The sequence below is a fragment of the Gossypium hirsutum genome, chromosome D13 (assembly GCF_007990345.1).
Source record: "Gossypium hirsutum isolate 1008001.06 chromosome D13, Gossypium_hirsutum_v2.1, whole genome shotgun sequence".
NCBI lineage: Eukaryota > Viridiplantae > Streptophyta > Magnoliopsida > Malvales > Malvaceae > Gossypium > Gossypium hirsutum.
Window position 1 is genome coordinate 14401622 of NC_053449.1, and position 10556 is coordinate 14412177.

The window sequence follows — 10556 nt, forward strand, 5'->3', positions numbered from 1 at the left end:
AAATATAATTTTTTAGACAAGTTCATGTACCAACTAGTTACTTTTGGACAAGTTCAGGGGGCAAACTACATATTAACCCTTAAAAGATTAATGTTGTTAACAAATTGGGGGCAATGTGTGTGACAAATTCCAAATTCAGGTACCAACTAGGTATTTTTAGATAAGTTCAGAGGGTAAACTACATATTAACCTTATTATTTAAGCCCTTGATTTGGTTGGTATCACGAGTCAATTGGATACCAACTCAATTAAGAAAATTACGAAAACATTAATCCATTTTTAAAATTAGTTATATTATTTGAGGATACTTTAATTTTTTTTATAGAAAGGGTAAACTACACCCAATATCACTAGGGGAGAAACTAGAATTTTTTTTAGGGAGGCCGAAATTAAATTGTAATTTTTACAATAGAAAAAATACAAATTCACCATTTTAATAGTCTATATCTTTATAATTCTTAAATGATTAAATCAAATTTTTATATTTTAGGGGGGGCCAAAGTGCAATTTTACCTTTACTGATTTAAAACTTTAAAAATTTTAAATGGCCTAAATGGAAAATTTTCCATGCCCCTGCCAGCCCCTCCTAGTTTCGCCCCTGAAGATCACTAAACTATTAGTAAGTTTACATTTTAGTCACTCAACTTCAAAAAGTTACAAAATGGTCATTGAATAATTTGAAAGTTTCCATTTAAGTCACTGAACTATTTAAAAGTTTTCATTTAAGTCATTGAGTTGTTAAGGTTTTTTTTTTTAAGTCTAGCTAGCTATTGGAATTACTTTGTAAATATGTATGGTAGTTTTTGTGTATATCTCTTTCCTTTTAATTAGAAGATTAGATGCTAAAGTTTAGGAGATAATTTTTGGTTTCTATCTTTATATTTTACCATGTATATATGTTCTTGATTTTGGGTGGAATGAGAAACAGAGAAAATTCCTACAATTCTTGTGATTTTTTTCATGATATCAGAGCAGGTTTGAACGTGTAAAGTTTTGCTAATGGCTGGTGGGAAAGGTGATTCCGGTCACAAATCCGGTGAAGGGACGATTGTGCGGAAAACGATTTCTCCGTACGATATAACCTCGCTTGATAATCCTGAACTTACAATCACTCAAGTACAATTGAAAGGGGAAAACTATGAAGAATGGGCTCGCTCTTTCCGAACGGCGTTGTGTGCTAGGAAGAAGTTCAGATTTATTGACGGATCGATTAAAAAACTAGATGATACATCAGACGACATTGAAGATTGGTGGACCATTAACTCGTTGTTAGTTTCGTGGATTCGGAATACCATTGAACCAACTCTTTGATCCACCATATCTCATGTCGAGGTGGCTAAGGATTTGTGGGATGATATCCGAGAGAGATTTTCAATGGCCAATGGTCTAAGAATCCAACAACTCAGATCTGATCTTGTAGAATGCAAGTAAAAAGGATTGACTATTGTCAATTATTTTGGAAATTGAAGCTAATATGGGATGAATTGGCAATTTTTGATCAATTGCCGACTTGTAAATGCGGGAATTGTACTTGTCAACTATCAGCCGAGTTGGAAAAGCGACTAGAAGAGGAAAAGGTTTACCACTTCCTGATGGGATTGGATGGGACATATAGCACGGTTAGATCCAACATCTTGGCTAACGATCCGTTGCCATCCTTGAGCAAGGCCTATTTGATGGTTATTCAGGAAGAACGAGTGAAGACCATATCTCGTGAGGTGGAAGATCGCCCCGATGTGATGGCTATGGCGGTGCAAAGTCGAGGCCGTGGAGAAAGTAAGGAGAAAGGGGGGTTTGTTATCATTACAAACAACCTGGACATGATATTGATAATTGTTTTGCTATTATTGGGTATCCTGAATAGTGGGGAGATCGACCCTGAGGAACTGTGAAGGGTGGAAGCCGTGGCAAGAATTTGGGCCAACGTCAATCAAACGGTCGAGGACGAGGGGGGCAGCGAGCTAATGCTGTCCAGACCCACACAGGGGGAGTATCGTCCTCAAATGCTAGCACTGATGAGACGGAAGCAAACACTGTTCCTGGGCTTAGCAATGAACAGTGGCAAGTTTTGCTCCAAGCCTGAAAGGTTATGAGATCAACTACGACTGAGAAGATGATAGGTAAGAAATTGTCTTGGATTATTGATATAGGAGCGTCAAATCATATGACGGGTAATCTGAAATTTTTACATAATATTCATGAAATTCCTAGTTGTCCTGTTGGGTTACCGGATGTGAGTGAATCTGTGGCTACTTTGGAAGGATCTGTTGCTCTTGGAGGAGATTTATTGTTGCAAAATGTTCTATTTATGCCGAATTTGACATGCAATCTTATCTCTATGTCATAACTTATGGAACATGATTCTTGCTTTATCCAGTTTACTAAAAAATAATGTGTTATATAGGATCGTACCTCGAGGATGCTGATTGGAGCAGGTGAACAAAGGGATGGACTCTACTACTTTCGGGAAATTTCAAGGATCAAGGCAATGGGGGTGACTGCCGGTAACTCGTTAGAAATGTGGCATAAGCGGTTAGGTCATCCATCTATGCAAATGACTAAACTTGTTTTGAAGGTAGATAGATGTAGTAGGGATGAGATTTTGAATAAATGTTGTGATGTGTGCTTTCGAGCAAAACAAACTAGAGAAGTTTTTCTTGTAAGTGAACATCGTGCAGTTGATATTTTTGAATTGATACATTGTGATTTATGGGGTCCTTATAACACTTTGTCTACTTGTGGCGCATCATATTTTCTGACATTAGTTGGTGATTTTTCAAGGAGTGTGTGGATTTTCTTGATCAACAATAAATCTAAAGTACCTTCAGTGTTCAAAAATTTCTTCACTATGATCAATCGACAATTTAATAAACAAGTAAAGATGGTACGAAGTGACAATGGGAAAGAATTTACTTGCATGGAGAATTATTTTATGGAACATGGTATTATTTTCCAATCTTCATGTACCAGCACTCCATAACAAAATGGGAGAGTCAAAAGAAAGCATAGGCACATTTTAAACGTTGCGCGTGCTCTTAGATTTCAAGGATCGCTTCCTATCAAGTTCTGGGGTGAGTGCATTTTGACTGTCGGTTACCTAATTAATCAAACTCCCTATTCGGGTTTAAATGGAAAGATGCCATATGAGGCTCTCTATGGTCGACAACCAGATTTTGGTCACCTAAGAATTTTTGGGTCTTTGTGTTACGCTCACTGTAAGACTAGGGATAAGTTTGCCAGCCGAAGTAGAAAATGTGTGTTCATGGGTTATCCTTATGGGAAGAAAGGTTGGCATTTATATGACTTAGAAAAAATGGAATTCTTTGTTTCTAGAGATGTCGTTTTCTTTAAAGATCAATTTCTTTTTGCTACAGCTTTTGTAAATCAGTCCATGATCGACACAATTGCACTCTCTTAAAGTGAAGGACTTGACGACGCATGGAATGAGGTAGCGGTTTCAAATGATAGCCAAGCTACTGACGTAGATGAGCAACAGGCTGAAAATGATAATGAAAGTAGCGAAAATGATACTCGAAGTGGTGAGGAAGAGTTGGGACGTGGACGACGTTTAAAGCAGTCCTTAGTCCGATTGCGGGACTTTGTCATACACACCATTCAGAGAAAAAGTCCATCCCTAAAATTCTTCCCTCCACGACATTCGCAAGGTAAGCCCTATCCTATAGCGCATTATGTGAACTGTGATAAATTTTCTGTACAACATCAGAATTTTCTTGCAGCCATTACCGCAGAACGAGAGCCAAAATCTTATTGTAAAGCTACTAGAAGTAAAGAATGGCGTGATGCCATGTCTAGTGAAATCGAGGCTTTAGAAAAGTAAGGAACTTGGGAGATTGAGGATCTTCCGAAAGGGAAAAAGGCACTCGGATGCAAATGGGTATATAAAATAAAACATCACTCTGATGGCTCCGTTTAATGATTCAAAGCTCATCTTGTGATTCTTGGTAATCATCAAGTGGTTGGAATTTACTACACCGACACATTTGCACCGGTTGCAAAGATGGTTACTGTTCGAGTTTTTCTTGCTATTGCAGCAGCCAAGCAATAAGAATTACATCAAATGGATGTGCATAATACTTTTCTACAGGGGGATCTTCAGGAGGAAGTTTATATGACGATACCACCCGGATTTCGAGTAACACAACCGAGAAAAGTGTGTAAGCTTCAAAAATCTCTTTATAGGCTCAAGCAAGTGCCAAGATGCTGGTTTGCCAAGCTTTCGACAGCCTTAAAAGATTATGGATTCAAACAATCACATTCAGATTACTCTCTTTTTACCTTGCAACGAGATACATCTCAAGTCAATTTTCTCGTTTATGTTGATGATTTGATTATCTTAGGTAATAATCATGAAGCTATTGAGTCTTTTAAATCTTATCTCAGTGATTGTTTTCATATGAAGGATTTGGGACCCTTAAAATATTTTCTTGGGGTGAAAGTTGCACGCTCTCCAGAGGGGATTGTTTTGAATCAACGTAAATACATTCTTGACATCATCTTGGAAGTTGGACTTTTAGGAGCCAAACCAGCAAGTATTCCTATTGAGCAGAATCATAAGTTAGCTCTTGCTACAAGTTCTTTTTTAAATAATCCGGAACCGTATCGTCGTTTGGTTGGACGACTTATTTATTTATGCTTCACAAGACCGGAGCTTGCATACAGTGTTCATATTTTATTTCAATTCATGCAACAACCACGCATTGATCATTGGAATGCAGCGCTTTCAGTTGTTCGTTTCTTGAAAGGAACTCTTAGTCAATGAGTGTTTTTGAGTAGCAAAAGTGATCTGCGGTTGTACGGTTGGTGTGATGCGAATTGAGCCGGTTATCCGTTGACAAGATGATCACTCACAGGATGGTTGATTTTCTTGGGCACTTCTCCGGTATCTTGGAAGACAAAAAAATAACACACGGTGTCTCGATCCTCTGCCGAAGCCGAATATCGATCCATGGCTATGACCACATGTGAGCTCAAGTGGTTAAAGGGATTATATGGTAGTCTTGGAGTCTCTCATCCGCACTCAATAATGCTTGTTTGTGATAGTCAAGCTACTCTTCATATATCTCACAATCCGGTCTTTCATGAGCCCACCAAACATATCGAGGTGGATTGTCATTTTGTTCGGGATGAAATTCTCCAAGGCAATGTGAAACCTACCTATGTTCCAACAACGTCATAGCTTGCGGATATATTTACCAAGGTCTTGGTCAGGCATCATTTCGTTCTCTCCTTTGCAAGTTGGGCATCCATGATCTTCATGCTCCAACTTGAGGGGGGTATTGGAATTATTCTGTAAATATGTATGGTAGTTTTTGTGTATATCTCTTTCCTTTTAATTAGGAGATTAGATGCTAAAGTTTAGGAGATAATTTTTTGTTTCTATCTTTATATTTTACCGTGTACATATGTTCTTGATTTTGGGTGGAATGAGAAACAAAGAAAATTCCCACAATTCTTGTGATTTTTTTTACTAGCGAGTTCCAATCAACGAACTAAAAATTGGTACGGTGTATCGATACCCATTAAAAATAAAAGAACATACCTCAAACTAAGTCAATCTAACAGTCAATGTTAGAGATAAGAGAAGGAAGTTGTTTGGATTTTAGTTCACAGATTCGTGATGTTCAAAGTTGCTTCATGAAAAAAAATTGAATTGTAGAAGATAATAGAAATGAAAGCTTTCTATTGGTGCAGGTAGTGCAAACAAAGAAGACCATATAGCAACGATTTTAATAGCTCAACGACTTAAATAAAACTTTTGAATACTTCAATAACCAATTTATAACTTTTTTTTTAAGTTGAACAACCAAAATGGAAACTTTTTTAGTAAATGACCTTGGATGTAGTTCACCCTAAAAAATGCATATGGCAGAATTTGAACTTGTACCATTTGCATTAATAAAACTTTATTTTTACCACTCAATTAAAGCTTTATTTTATATATTTTAATTTTATTACGCATATTTTATTACCTCCATCAATTGTATATTTATATTATTATTTAAGCTCCTGATTGAGTTGGTGTCATGAATCAACCGTGCACCAACTCAGTTAGGAAAATTACAAAAATATCATTTCGTATTTAAAATAAGTAATATTATTCAAGTGTACTTTAATCTTTTTATTAAAAAAATGCATATAAAAAGATTTGAACCCACACCAATTGCATTGGTAAAACTTTAAATTTACCACTCAACCAAAACTTTATTTTAAAACTTTTAAACATTTAATTTTATTATGCGCATTTTAATCTATTTTTTTTATTTTAACACCATACATATTTCATGTGTTATTATTAATTAATTTCAAACCATACATTTCATTATTTATTGTATGTTATTTTTAAACACAAATTTACATTCTAAATACATGGTTTTCATATGCCTACGCGTGTTATAGAGTTTCTAGTATTAATAATATTGTTAATTGAATTGGTATCATGAATTAACTCGACACCAAATCATGGTTGATGACAACACCTTGATCAATGATTGTATTCATTTAATATTTTTAATTTGATTTATTTATGTGCTTAAAATTCGTTTTACTCACAATTTAATCTATTTTTTTTCATTTTAACAACATACATATTTCATGTGCTATTATTAATTAGTTTTAGACCATAAGTTTCATTATTTATTGTATTTTATTTTTAACACATATTTGTGTTCTAAATATGTGGTTTCCACACATATACACAATTGATAGATATTCTTATAAATAATGCTGTTGATTGAGTTGGTGTCACTAAATTAACTTAAAACAAACTAAGGATTGATGACAACACCATGATAAACAATTATATTCATTAAGTATTCTAAATCTAACGTATTTATATTTTTAAATTTTGTTTTACTCACAATTTAATATTTTATTTTAGTAACGTACATATTTCATGTGTTATTGTTAATTATTTCAACTAATATGTTTTATTATTTATTATATTTTATTTTTAAACATATTTCTATATTCTAAATATATAATTTCTAAATACATACACATATAATAGAATTTCTACTTTTATTAAAAGCTTTTATTTTCTTTTTAAAAAAATCCATTTCACTGCACGAGGGAATTAGACAAACTGCACAAGAATTGATTGTGTTCATTAAGGCCTACCTATCTGAGTTGAAGGCCATCAACCAAGTTAAAACACAAGTTTGTTCGTAGAAAAAGGAGGGTTGGGTGCCGCCTGATTCAGACAATGTGAAATTTAACTTTGATGTTGTCTTTAATCTTGTTGCAAAGAACTCAATTTCAGGGGTTATAATTAGGAATTTTGAGGGATCGATTATGGCTGCATGTATCTATCTGCATTCTGGGGTTGCTGATGCCTTCATTGCTGAAGCACGGATGTGTGAGCAGGCCATTAATTTTGCGATGGAGCTAGGGTTCAAGAAAACAAAAATAGAAGGGGATTCTTTGACAGTAATTAGGGGGTTTTGAAAGAGTTACCTTCCATTTTGCTTGTAGAAAGGCTAACGGTGTTGCGTATGCTTTGGATCTTGAAGGGCGTCAATCAGACGGGCCGAGATATTGGGTGGAAGAAGCCCTACATGTGGTGGAAAAGGTGGTTGAGATAGATCGTCAGTGCTGGTTTTCTTGGAGTTAAATGGCGTTGAACAGCTTTGGGGGTGGGAGTCTCTCATCATCTTTTTAACTCCTAGTGATTCTCAAAGCTTTGCTCTCCTTTCAGTTTTGTTGGAATATGTGGGTGATGTCGTCCTAAGGTGGTGCCGAAGGAGAGGCATTTATGGGTTTTCATCGGAGTTGAGGGAAGAAGAAGAGGTACAGCTAGGTTTTGCGTGGTTTTTTTTTACTATTTCTCTGTCGATTGGTTTGCTGGTTTTCTTCACTTTAATCTATTGGTTTTATTTTTCCTTTTGCTTGTTTCTAGTCATTTATTTTGGTAGTGGGTTGTGGGGGCCTGAGACTTGAGGGGAATGGAACATTTATGACACATTTTACTCTTAGTTCAAGGGACAAGATTGTATACGGTGTAAGAAAAAGAAATGACCACTAGTGGTGCATTGGTTCTGCACATGGAGACATTATTTGCTGGTTCCAGGTTTGTAGTATTTACCCAGAAAAAGTTGTCTCCCAAATAGGCTTGTTGGCAGGTTTTTCTAGCAGAGTTTGATTTTAGCATGGAATATAAACCGGGAAGTGCCAACACTGTGGCTGATGCATTTAGCCGAAAGATGAAGTTTACAGTATTCAACCACCCTGATAGCTCCCTTTTGGAACGCATTCGAGAGGGATTGTCCCATGATCCCACAGCAAAAAATTTGATGAGCCAACCAAGGAGGGGAAAACGAGGAGATTTTGGCTTGAAGGAGAGTTATTGTACACTTAGGGGCATTGCCTTTATGTGCCTCAATACGGGAAATTATGCAAAAAAGTCATGAAGGAGTGTCATAACTCGAGATCAGTTGGCCATCCAGGTGTGCACCACAGTTTAGCCCTTTTGGAGGATCATTACTATTAGCCTCACATGGGTGATGATGTGGAGACCTACATGGAAACTTGTTTAGCATGCCAACAAGACTAGGTAGAGTTAAAGACTCTAGTCAGATTGCTACAACCTTTGCGCATTCCAGAACGACCATGGGAGAACGTATCCATGGACCTTATTGTGGGTTTGCAAGCATTTTTGTTGTGGTGGACAATTTTTCCAAATTTGGAACGTTTATTCTAGCAACCAAGGAGTACCCTACTGAGGAGGTAGCTCGTTTGTTCCTTAGACATGTGGTGAAATATTAGGGAGTGCCACCATTTATCATTAGCGATCGAGATGGGCGGTTGACGGGCCTGTTCTAGACAGAGTTGTTCAAGCTGATAGGCTAAGACTTGAATATTTACACTAGCATGCTTTTATAAACTGATGGGCAAACCGAACGAGTGAATGCATTATTGGAGACATACCTTCGACACTATATGAGTGCCACCTAGAGGGACTGGCCAAAGTTGTTGGATGTGGCCCAATTTTCTTACAATTTGTAGTAAAGTGGGGCCACAAATTAAAGTCTATTTGAGATAGTGAAGGGCCAACAACCACTCACACCCAACGCTGTTGCGACTCGTTATGGAGGACCAAATCTAGCAGCTTATAGATTTGCAAAGGAGTGGCAAGAGTAGAAAGACTTGGCTAGAGATTGCCTACACAAGGCAAGTAAGCGCAATAAGATGTGGAATTTCAGGTTGACGATTCTATTCTTGCAAAATTACATTTGATTTTGCGTCACAATGGTTTGCACAAGGGGCTTGTGCGACAATATGAAGGACCTTTCCGAGTGGTGAAAAGAGTAGGCAAGGTGGGTTACAAACTTGAGTTGCTATAAAAACTCAAGCTCCATTCAGTGTTCCATGTTAGTATGCTTAAGCCATTCTATGAGGATCAAGAGGATTCAGATCGAGGCAAGTTCGAACGAGTGCCAATAGGGGTAAAGGTCTCCTATGATTGGACCGTGTGACCAGATGGAAGTATTATTGACCGAGTCATGAGTACTTAGTACAATGGAAGGGACTTCTCGATAGTGAAGTAAGTTTGGAACCTACTGAGGCCTTATGGCAGTTCCAAGCCAAGATAAACCAGTTTAATTTAGAGGACACAATGAGGGTGTCGCTATAACATGCGGGGGAGAATGTCATGGGTTGCACATGGGAGCCCGCAACCATGACACACTTGAGTGATCCATCATATTCAAAGTAGGTCATTTGCCCTTCACGGATTGACCTGTTGCTTGGAGAGATTGAAGGCCCATCTGCAAAGCATGGAAAATATGGAATGTAATCTTCTAAGATATGTAATCTTAGATATGATATGTAATCTTAGAAGATATGATTCTTGAGTCTTAGAGATTTGATTTTGTAGATAGCTTTTAATATTAGTTTTTGATGTACAAGTAATAAAAATTAAGTTGGATATAAGACAACGAGATAAAAAGCTTTATCAAGACAAAGCCTTTTTTAAAAATAAATAAAGAAGACAACTTTTAATAAATTAAGTTCAAATGAAGGACAGTGAATTTGTTGACCAATATTAAACAAAGCTTTAATGGCTAATAAACTTAAAATCCGAGTTGGGAAAATCTGAATAAAGAAAAAATGAATTAATTATCCAAATTTCCACTGTTTTATTCATAAAGCAAAAGCAGCAACATGACAATAATGTTGTAATATAGTTTTAATATTCTATATTATCAAAATATCGTAATTAAGTGGGACTATATTGACATTTTCTAACAGAGATTGCCGGTGGATCAATGTGTAATACTGCTTGCATTAATTGATTTCAGGGGATAGATGAGAGAACATATATGATAATGACAATATATGCATACCTTTAAATATTCCATTAATGCACCTTATGATACTTAAAGTCCCTCCAGTAGATTGTTTCATCCCAAGTCACCAGAAATTTTAAGCACATGCACTTTTTTTTTATGGAAACTCTTTTTTTTCCCTTTATTTTGAAAATTGATATGAATAGTATTACAAAATTGAGAAAAAAAGGTTAAAAGGCATCTAGTACAACG